The sequence below is a fragment of the Triturus cristatus genome, chromosome 3_2 (assembly GCF_964204655.1).
Source record: "Triturus cristatus chromosome 3_2, aTriCri1.1, whole genome shotgun sequence".
Classification (NCBI taxonomy): Eukaryota; Metazoa; Chordata; class Amphibia; order Caudata; family Salamandridae; genus Triturus; species Triturus cristatus.
In genome coordinates, this window is record NC_140584.1 from 470,293,105 (window position 1) to 470,302,455 (window position 9,351).

General features: G+C 43.5%; 1 protein-coding gene across 1 annotated transcript in view; it reads right to left on the reverse strand.

Annotated features, from left to right (window-relative positions):
• INSC (INSC spindle orientation adaptor protein) overlaps positions 1 to 8,273 on the reverse strand; it is a 1,274,962-nt gene extending 1,266,689 nt beyond the window's left edge. The window contains exon 1 of the mRNA XM_085648109.1: positions 8,190 to 8,273. The gene's annotated coding sequence lies outside the window, so the exon portion shown is untranslated. The remainder of the gene's footprint in view (positions 1 to 8,189) is intronic.
• Between the last annotated feature and the right edge of the window lie 1,078 nt (positions 8,274 to 9,351).

Here is a 9,351-nt window from a genome sequence, read left to right on the forward strand (position 1 = left end):
CAAGCGTAATACGGATTGGCCAAAACTCCGACAACTCCGCTGGCGGAGCGGAATATAAAGATGAATTATCTATAGAATTGTGAATAACAAGAGGCAGCAGTAACTCTTGAAGTGTGAAGGAGAAACATGGCAGTTGCGAATGAGTGAGGTATAAAGGAGGGATAATGTAAAAGTACGTGTGTGTAGATGCTAACGTGATTGCTGCTTTCTGTTACAAAATTCAAGAAAGTTTTATTTTTTTTAAAAACAGTTTTCATACAAGAATCTCCTTGCTACCTAAAATACATGTGGTTCACTTATATGCATACCAGAAGTATGCTTCCACCTGACACGACCCTCTGGGACACCCCTGCCCCTGATATTCAAACATACACTCAGGTGCATACATGCACTCATGTGCACACACACAACAACTTGTGTTGAAACTTACCATGGGACACGATGGGTGATGTTGCCATTGCTCCTACTTTGCTATCTCTCCAGGGCCCACTCTTCCAGTCTTGAGATTCCCAGACTAAGGGCCTCCTGATTGCGTCATACGGGTCGCCAGAAGGAACAAGCAGAAGTTGTCATAATTGACAGTTTCTGTACGTTCCTTTTAAGGTCCACAAGCTTCTGCACAATCACAAGCTAGCATAGGACAGGAGACAGGCTCTCCTTCTCTATTGTACCTTTTGATAAAGCTTCAGGGATTTTAACTGACAAGTCCAGCATTTGCTGGCCTGTTGCAGTGCCTGAGACGAGTGCAGCATGTCGGCTTTGTATTATGCCAACCAACACCATCACACATGCAAAATAGTCCTGCCAAGTATCACGCATCAGGTGTTAGTCTAATGCTTTTCAGTGTGGTGCTCCGCATCACTGCACTGAAATGCAAAATTTCGCGTTATAGCGCCTTCTCTGCTGACAAGTGGAGCGGTGCTATAATGCATGACTGAGCTGCAGCCGGCAGTCTGGCAGAGTGCGATGCTCCCGTAGGCTAGAGTGCTGGCTCTACATCTGCCTGCAGCTGTACTCCACTTGCTGCAATCTTTCTATTGTAGTCAGATACCCCCTCCCCCAAGTCCGAGTTGGCATGCGTGTAACTGCCAACGACCTCACAGGAGTCGGCGCCCATGGCTTGACTACTAGTGAGTGCGTACCAGAGACAGACACAGGATAGGGTGGGGGATGAGTCACAGGTCCCACGTCCTGCTGAGCTCAGCTGCCACCCGCGGTGCAAGTAGGCAGCATTTTATGAACTTTTGGCTGCCTTTAGGCGGCATCGTAATTCCAAACTTCCAGCTTCGAGCTATTTGACCCTGTTGCGCTTGGGATCTTGAGGAATGGATCGATTCTCACGCCACCCCAGGAAAGCCGGGCCCAGACAACGCTGGCCGCAGCTGAATTGTCTTTGTCAACAGCGTAAGAGCTGATTAGAGCAGCATGATGGGATCTCGCCCACCCAGCGACTCAACCCATGACCCCAGGCCTACCTGTGGCTTACTCGAGTGAGGCAGGCCTCATGAGTCTCCGGCAAACCAATGCAGCATTATAGGAGCAGAGTTGTGGCATTTGACTTCACAGCAGTGGCGCGGATGCGGTATCACTCACATCCATGTGCGCGAATCCGATACTAGCTTGCCGCCACAGCACATGCAACCGGGCTAAGCTGCCACAAGAAGTCATTGGTCATCAGAATTACGTAAGTACCTGAGAGGGAGAGAGTGCTGGTATGTTTTAAAGTTAAACCTTCTGTGACAGATGTGTTTTTTTAGACAGCATGCTGCATGACACGCACTGGTGCAAGTATTCTTTGATAGCGGGTGACACGCCACTGAACCATGGCCAGGGCGGTCGTCCGCGCAGCTATTTATGAATATTACTGCTCACTCTCTCAAAAAGTGTCTTTTTGAGATAATACAGCTTACAGCAAGGCTGTGAACTAGGCTATGTGTACCTCAGTCACCCTCTGCTCCTGAGGCTTGCCCTGTCCCCCTCATGCCTTATTGTGTCATATGTTAATGGCTTAGAATAGCCATGCAACTTATTCTCAGCCTCAGGTTAATATTAAATAATGGGCGGGGCTGCACGCCCTGCTGTACTCCGCTAATTGACTTTTATTAAACTGCTCATTGTGTCTGTTTGAAATAAAGTAGTCTGCGGACGGGTTGTGACCCCTAGGCTATGTGTGTCCCCTTATGGGTGTAATTTCGGATTTTTATGTTTCCCTTGTCTTAATTGCATGATTTTGCTTGCGGAAAAAGTGTGACTCGTAGTTGTTGAAATGTCACTCATAATTACGCTGAAATTATGAAAATGTCGCACATAGCAATCTGTAACCTTGGCAGCTATGGCAAAAAACTCATGGAGCAGCTGGCGCCTTCTCTGATGCTGACATGCTATTGGAGCTATTTCATCAAAACAAAGGATAGATGAGATTGTTTGCTTTCATGTAAAAGTTGTGCCATCACCTCGAGAAGATATTTATAGAGGGGGTGGCACAACAGTCAAATGTTAACAGGGTAGCTCCCTACTGCCCCTATGGGCATTCGGCTAATGCAGGTACAAATCCTGTCTATACTCCTCAACAGTGATGGAGTAGGTTTTTGAAAAAATAAAACCTGCTCGGATTAACTCCTCCGTAACATTTTCTAACAGTGTGCTGTGGAAATAACATGCAAAAACACAGAAACATGGGAAAATGCTTTGTGCATGCATGCACTAATGCGTGAACTAATGCATGAAAGACTAGGCCGCATTTGTGTTCTGCTTTGAAATAAAATAAAAATAATGCCAATTTTGCACAATAATGCTCTTGCTAGGAATATAACGTGGGATAGTGCAATGGTGGGTGGTAAACAGTGAGCAATATATTTCATGAAACTAATAATGTTTGTGTCTCGTTCATTGTAGTGAAACAAAAATGGGCCTACATCTTTGCATGTCTATCAAGGGTTAAAAAGAATTCAGTACGAATAAATGAAAATCGAGCTCTGAGAGAGAATGGGGAAGGCAAAGGCTGATAACCTTCAAGGATTAATGTGTGTCTGCCAAGTAACGGAAGGATGGCCGTGGGATCAAGCACAAATGCACAAACTTCTTCCTCAGAAACTGCAGTGTCAAACAATGGAAGTGTAGAGACTTGCAGCATGTTACTTGTTGGAGGAAATGTGCATTCATGAGACGTGGTTAACGTAATGCAAAATGTATAACACAACGAACGCAGTGAAAATATTAAACGTGACTATGGTGGTGTGATAGTACACCCCCTGAATTAGCCAATGAGAGACCGAGTTTCTGAAAATGTTTCAACAAATGTGGGTTGGACATGTAAGTTTTTAGGGTATGATTGTGGTGTCCTGGGGTGTGGTTTTTAGGCTTCTTGTTAGCGTGAGCTAGGAGCTAGAGGCTGACTGTCACTGTCCGTTGGTTTGCTGATAGAGGCCTACCTGTCTCCTGTTACCTGACCTGAAAGCTGTAACCTGATCTATTGTTTGTTCCCTGAATCTTTATTCGGGGGACCCCCGCTATTCCTATGGCCAGAGGGGTAGTTTTCCTTAGGTTAGTATAGCTAATGATTCGTACTTTGAAAAATTAATTGCAAATGTATTTTTTCTCTGAAACTTTTGTCTCTCCGCCTATCCATCCTTCATTTCCATTTGATCATTTTGATATGAGTTTGACACTGTTTGCATTGATAATGTTCTCGCTCTCTCTGATTGATTCTTTCTTGCGTTGTAAACCTGTACATGATAAACATTTACCTTCACATTATTTCATGATAAAACACTGTTAACTTTACACTGAGTTTGTGATTATTTCAGCAGTATGCATAGATAGATAGATAGATAGATAGATAGATAGATAGATAGATAGATAGATAGATAGATAGATAGATAGATAGATAGATAGATAGATAGATAGATAGATGGATGGATGGATGGATGGATGGATGGATGGATGGATGGATGGATGGATGGATGGATGGATGGATGGATGGATGGATGGATGGATGGATGGATGGATGGATGGATGGATGGATAGATGGATGGATGGATAGATAGATAGATAGATAGATAGATAGATAGATAGATAGATAGATAGATAGATAGATAGATAGATAGATAGATAGATAGATAGATAGATAGATAGATAGATAGATAGATGATGGATAGATAGTAAAAATTATTGCCATCAACGTCTCAACTTTAGGTCCATCGACCAGAGGAAAGAAGTTGATATACAGGCTCAGTTATGTATTTAGAATGTTAGATACAAGTCTGTATTATTAACAAATGATTTTTGATTAAACTTCATTTTTGTTGCTGGGTGGTGAATGAGTAATGGGCCTGTGTTTGTGTTATTGATTGGTTATCGATCCCTGATTGGTGCTGAAACAACAGAAATAGGAAATCTGCAGGTCTCCCACAAAGAGGACTGCTGCTCAGAAAGTCAAACATACTGCAGCGGCATGAGTCACATTGGGTACATGCCAAAATTATCCCATAACACCTCTTGCTAGGCCCTTCGCCTCGCTCCCAATATTCAGGATAGCCTGCCTGATCTAACATAAAAAAAGTCCTACAGAAGAATATGCCAAACTATTTGGAAAACAAAAATCACAGTTTCAAGCGGTGACAACTCTTTTCTCAGCAAGTACCCCTTTTTCCAGAAATCCTAAGGACCATAGACCCCCAAACTCTGAAATATGAATTCCAGGATCTGATGGTCTTAAGTATGGCTATCTCCACGGGATAAGAAAAAAGTGCATTTATATATTTTCCTTGTGACGTACACTCTCACAATATCTGCTTAATGCCCTACCACAAAATGGCTTTCTACCTATGGTTTCTTGTTCTATTAAAAAACATATTATCTAGTGAAGAAGCTAAATTTGCACTGTCTTTTATACATAGCTAAGGTTATTGATTCTCAACTCTGCTTAAATGTAACCCCGGGCGTAGTACTACGCTTCGCCCATGTAGTGTACGTAGCGCTGCCTGCTTCGCAGTTTTCGAAGTAGGCGTAGCAGGCAGCGCTACGCACACGCCAGGGCGAAGCGGAGCTGCCTGCCGCCCGCCACCCGCCTCCCGCCCAGGTAAGTCTTTATATTTAATTATTTTATCATACATGACGTTATTTTAAAAGGAGGGTGGGCGGGAGGCGGGCGGTGCGTAGTGGGGCTACGCGGAGCACGCGAGTGTGCGGAGATTTGGGCACACTACACGCTGCTCCACGTAGCCCCACTACGCCCACTACGCCCACCCCTGCTTAAATGTCTTCTCTGTTTCAGACATCCAACACCTCAAGCACTGCCTGCACATCATCCAGACCTGGCTATCCAGTGTCTACATAAAGCTCAACCTGACCAAGACAGAATACTGTCATTTGTGAAGAACAGCAAACAAGAAACAGTGCTATCCTGGCTCAAAGACATGAACCTTGACAGCTTCATACCCCAACTTTGACGGAACGCCAAGTCACTTGACTTTACCCTGGACATCAACCTCATCTTCAAGGGACACATTGCCAAAAGAAGATGGCCTTCTACCAGCTCTCTTCTAAAGAACATGAAACAGTTTCTTCCAGATAGTAACATCAGAAATGCTGCTGAAGCCCCCGAAATCTCACATGTGGATGATGGTAATGCCCTGCTCCATGGCCTCCCAGATTTCACACTGCCACTCTACACAGACCTTCTATGCACTGCAGCACATCTCATATGATCACATTACCCCCATCCTGATGAAACTCCATTGGCTCCCATTTCTCAAAACCAGCTGCATCATTTACAAAGCCATCATCACCAGCACCCCGCTTATCATGCAGACAAGCTTATCATTTCTGAAGGTCCTCAGCAAACCTGCAGTCAGGACAGCATCAGACTGCAGACTAAAAAGTTTAAAAAACGAAAGAACAAGGTAATATAGGCCTTTTCCATCTATGCACTCAGGATCTGGAACAACATCCTGAATCCATAAGGACCTCACCAAAGCTGCTCCAATTTAGGAAAGCGCTGAACACACACATCTTCAAAGAAAACTACATCACAATACATTAACAGTCCACAGACCATCTAGCTCTCTTGTTACTCGTTGATGTAATCCTTGTCTTTGACCGTGTACAGCACTTCATTGCCTTTTAGCTAGTTTGCGCTATAAAAATGCCACATACATACATATTGTTCTTGTTTTTAATAGGACACAGACATGTAATAGGGAATACATATTCCCTACACTAGACCCAGGGGTTTCCATGATATTTATGTGACACAAAAATTGCATTGTTACCCTTGTCTGACCAAGGGACTGTACTCTACCATGACATGCAGTAAGCCTATTTCTCAATGCGTAAGCCTATTGCATTGTGAACATTTACAACAGACATGTTGTTGAACCCCTTTACCAATGGTGGAATCAAATATGATATTCTATGCAAATGCAATGCTTTAGCCTTCGGAGTCTAAATGAATTTCTTCTAAACTGTGAACCCATTCATCTGGAGCACAATTGTAGACATCAACTTTATTTGCTGTAATGTCATATTGGTAAATAGATTGCAGACTTGCTAAATCCAGCATCCTAACTGGGTACATCCACTATTCTCCCAGACTGTAGATGCAAACCTAAGTGTTCATAGTTGCGTTTGTTACGGTTGTGGCTGCTGTACAGCACTCTTACATGTCAATGGTCTGACTCCTGCTCTAAAAATGCCAAAACACATATGCACAGAGTTAGGTGGCAGATATGTAGTTGCCGGAAATGTGTAGATCCACTGAAAATTCCAAACTCTGGGTGATTATATGAACAAAAAACTCATGGGCATATTTACAAGGAGCTAGCACCACCACAGCTTCATTTCTTTTACGCAGAGGAGGTGCAATAAGTGCTCCACACTGCTCCATATATACAAACTGGATCATTGGGCCCAATGCATCAGTTTGTAGATGCCTGCGTCACATTATACCTGCACCAGGTATAATATATGCAGGGTAGGCTTTCCCATGTTAACCGCCACATAAAACTGATGCAGTGAAATGTACAACTTTTGAGTGCGTCTATCTACGACTTGACTGCGTCAAAATCCCTATGCCTTCTCAAACCAGGTATAAGGATTGATGCAGAACTTTTAACATGGGACCCGCCTCTTTGTTCTGACGCATTCCTTACGACCAACTCCAGCAATGTGTCACTTTAGCGCCCAAAAATGGAGCACTGTATTGTAAATACAGTGCATCCATGGCGTTGTTTGGGCATTTGCGGCAGGTGCAAGAAATCTGATGCAACGGCGCCGATACGTCAGTTCTTGTAAATATGCCCTTTAGCCTGGCCAACAAATATAGACACTGCTCCCCGGTCAAGCTCATTTGTTTAGTTCTGTTTATGTGCTTATGATAAAAAACGTCCAGTGTTCTTGAACTTTGCATCTATAGAGCCCCCCCAACCCCTTCTATACCTCGTGCTCAGCAGTAAATGAAGTGTGTTAAAAGTAATTACTCGTGTGAACTTGTTTTATAAAATAAATATCCCTTGAATAAAAACACTACAGTTATCCTCATCGGAGAGGCACTAATTGAATCATAGAAGCTGTGCACCCGAGAGACAAGCAACTCCTTGCACTGATGTATTGTTTCCTGTAATGAACGGACCGGAAGTCCATGAAGCATCCCCTGCTAGAACACACTGCTCCCCACTAGGATGCGCAGGCCACCAGCACTGCATTCGGAGTCAGGGCGAGGTGGCACGCGCCACACCACCGCCAACACAAGGGCGTCAGGGCACGCTGACACGTCAATAAACACAGCTCTTTGGGCTCCCCAGTGCCAATGCTATTCAGTTCGCATTTAAACAACTGTTCGGCTTGCTCACTATAGAGTTCAAAAACACTTTTTTTAGTTCATGTTATAGCATTCGTGTGCCAACCATAAACACAATGCTTCCATTCGGGCTGACTCAATTTGGAAGCTAGTTCCCTCTACCATTCTCGGCGAGCAACTGAAGCAAATTCAGGAAGCACACAGTAGCTGCACAGGCTGAATACCACTCAAAGCTGCATTTCTACTCCATCTTATTCTTAACACATAATACCAGCACAACAATACAAAGGAAAGGCATAAGAAAGAAAAGCAAAATATTGAAACTGCAGAAAAGAAGCCACCTAAAAGAATATTCAAATATTTACGCTCATTGTACAAGACGTGAACTCACCTGAAAGAGTGAGCGCCTTCAGTTTTTTCTCCACTGAATAATTCAGTCCCGGCGCTGTGTTTGAACGGGTCCATTCATTCCCGCAGACCTTGCACAGAATAAGTGAGAACACATGTGCAAGGTTCGTGTTTCCAAATGGTTTAGCATGTGGACACACCCAAGCTGTTTTCTTAAGAGCGGCCACGTCTGAAGGAAAATATAATTTAGGCGCACAGTAAGTTATACTTACTTCTCGAGGCCTGGGCAGAAAGTGCCTGTCGCTTCTACTTAGCTCATCGAATTCTTCCAAAATACAGATTCGTGTGTCAGCAAAGTACTAATTAAGCAAAGTACCGGTTCACGGCTTTAACACCAGACTGCACTCAATAATGTCACACCAATGACAGCCATTGCAGGACCGGTCATTGTTATTAACACCCTTGTTGTTTACCAAACCGTCCCTGAAAACAGCCCTTAATCCCCAGACAGGCACATCATTTTTTTTTTCACGAAGCAGACTCCATTCTATTCTCGCGCAAACTGTTATCAATATGTCAACATTAAAGTTCTTTGCTTTTTCCGGTTTTCACAAAGAATATAAAGTTCGTGTGTGTGCATTAAGTTCTTACAAGCTGTTTTTCTTTATGAAGTGCATACGTGTGAATACAACATGTTTGCAATTTAGCCACATTTGCTAAATTTTAATAGTATTATTTTTGGAAACTAAGGAATTATTTTTGGAAAACCAATATTTTTGTCAGAGAAGTAGAAGGTTAATAAGTCCAAAGTGTCGTAAAGCCCTGGCCTTATGTATGCATTCCTGTGAGTATTTTTGGCAGAGTGGGTAGCTGCAAGAGCCTATTCCTTCAGATGTTTTGTCTTTACCGTTTCTGTGGTTTGCTTCCAGATGTTTCAGCATGTTTTTTTTGCAGTAAGAACTTCTTGCTGTTTTGAGACAGCAGCACCAGCCCACCTCACATTTTTGTAAATTTAGACTACTACGTGCGAGTCCGAGAGTCATCTGAAGCCCAGCATATACTGGATAAAACCCCTCTTTTCTGCTGTGTAAAACAGTAGAGGCCAAACGTATAGAGTAGCAGAAGTGCCTTTACATGAACTCACCTCACCAGTTAGGACCCGGGCCGGGTAGGCAAAGCCGGACCCATTAGAGGCCCGGGCAAAA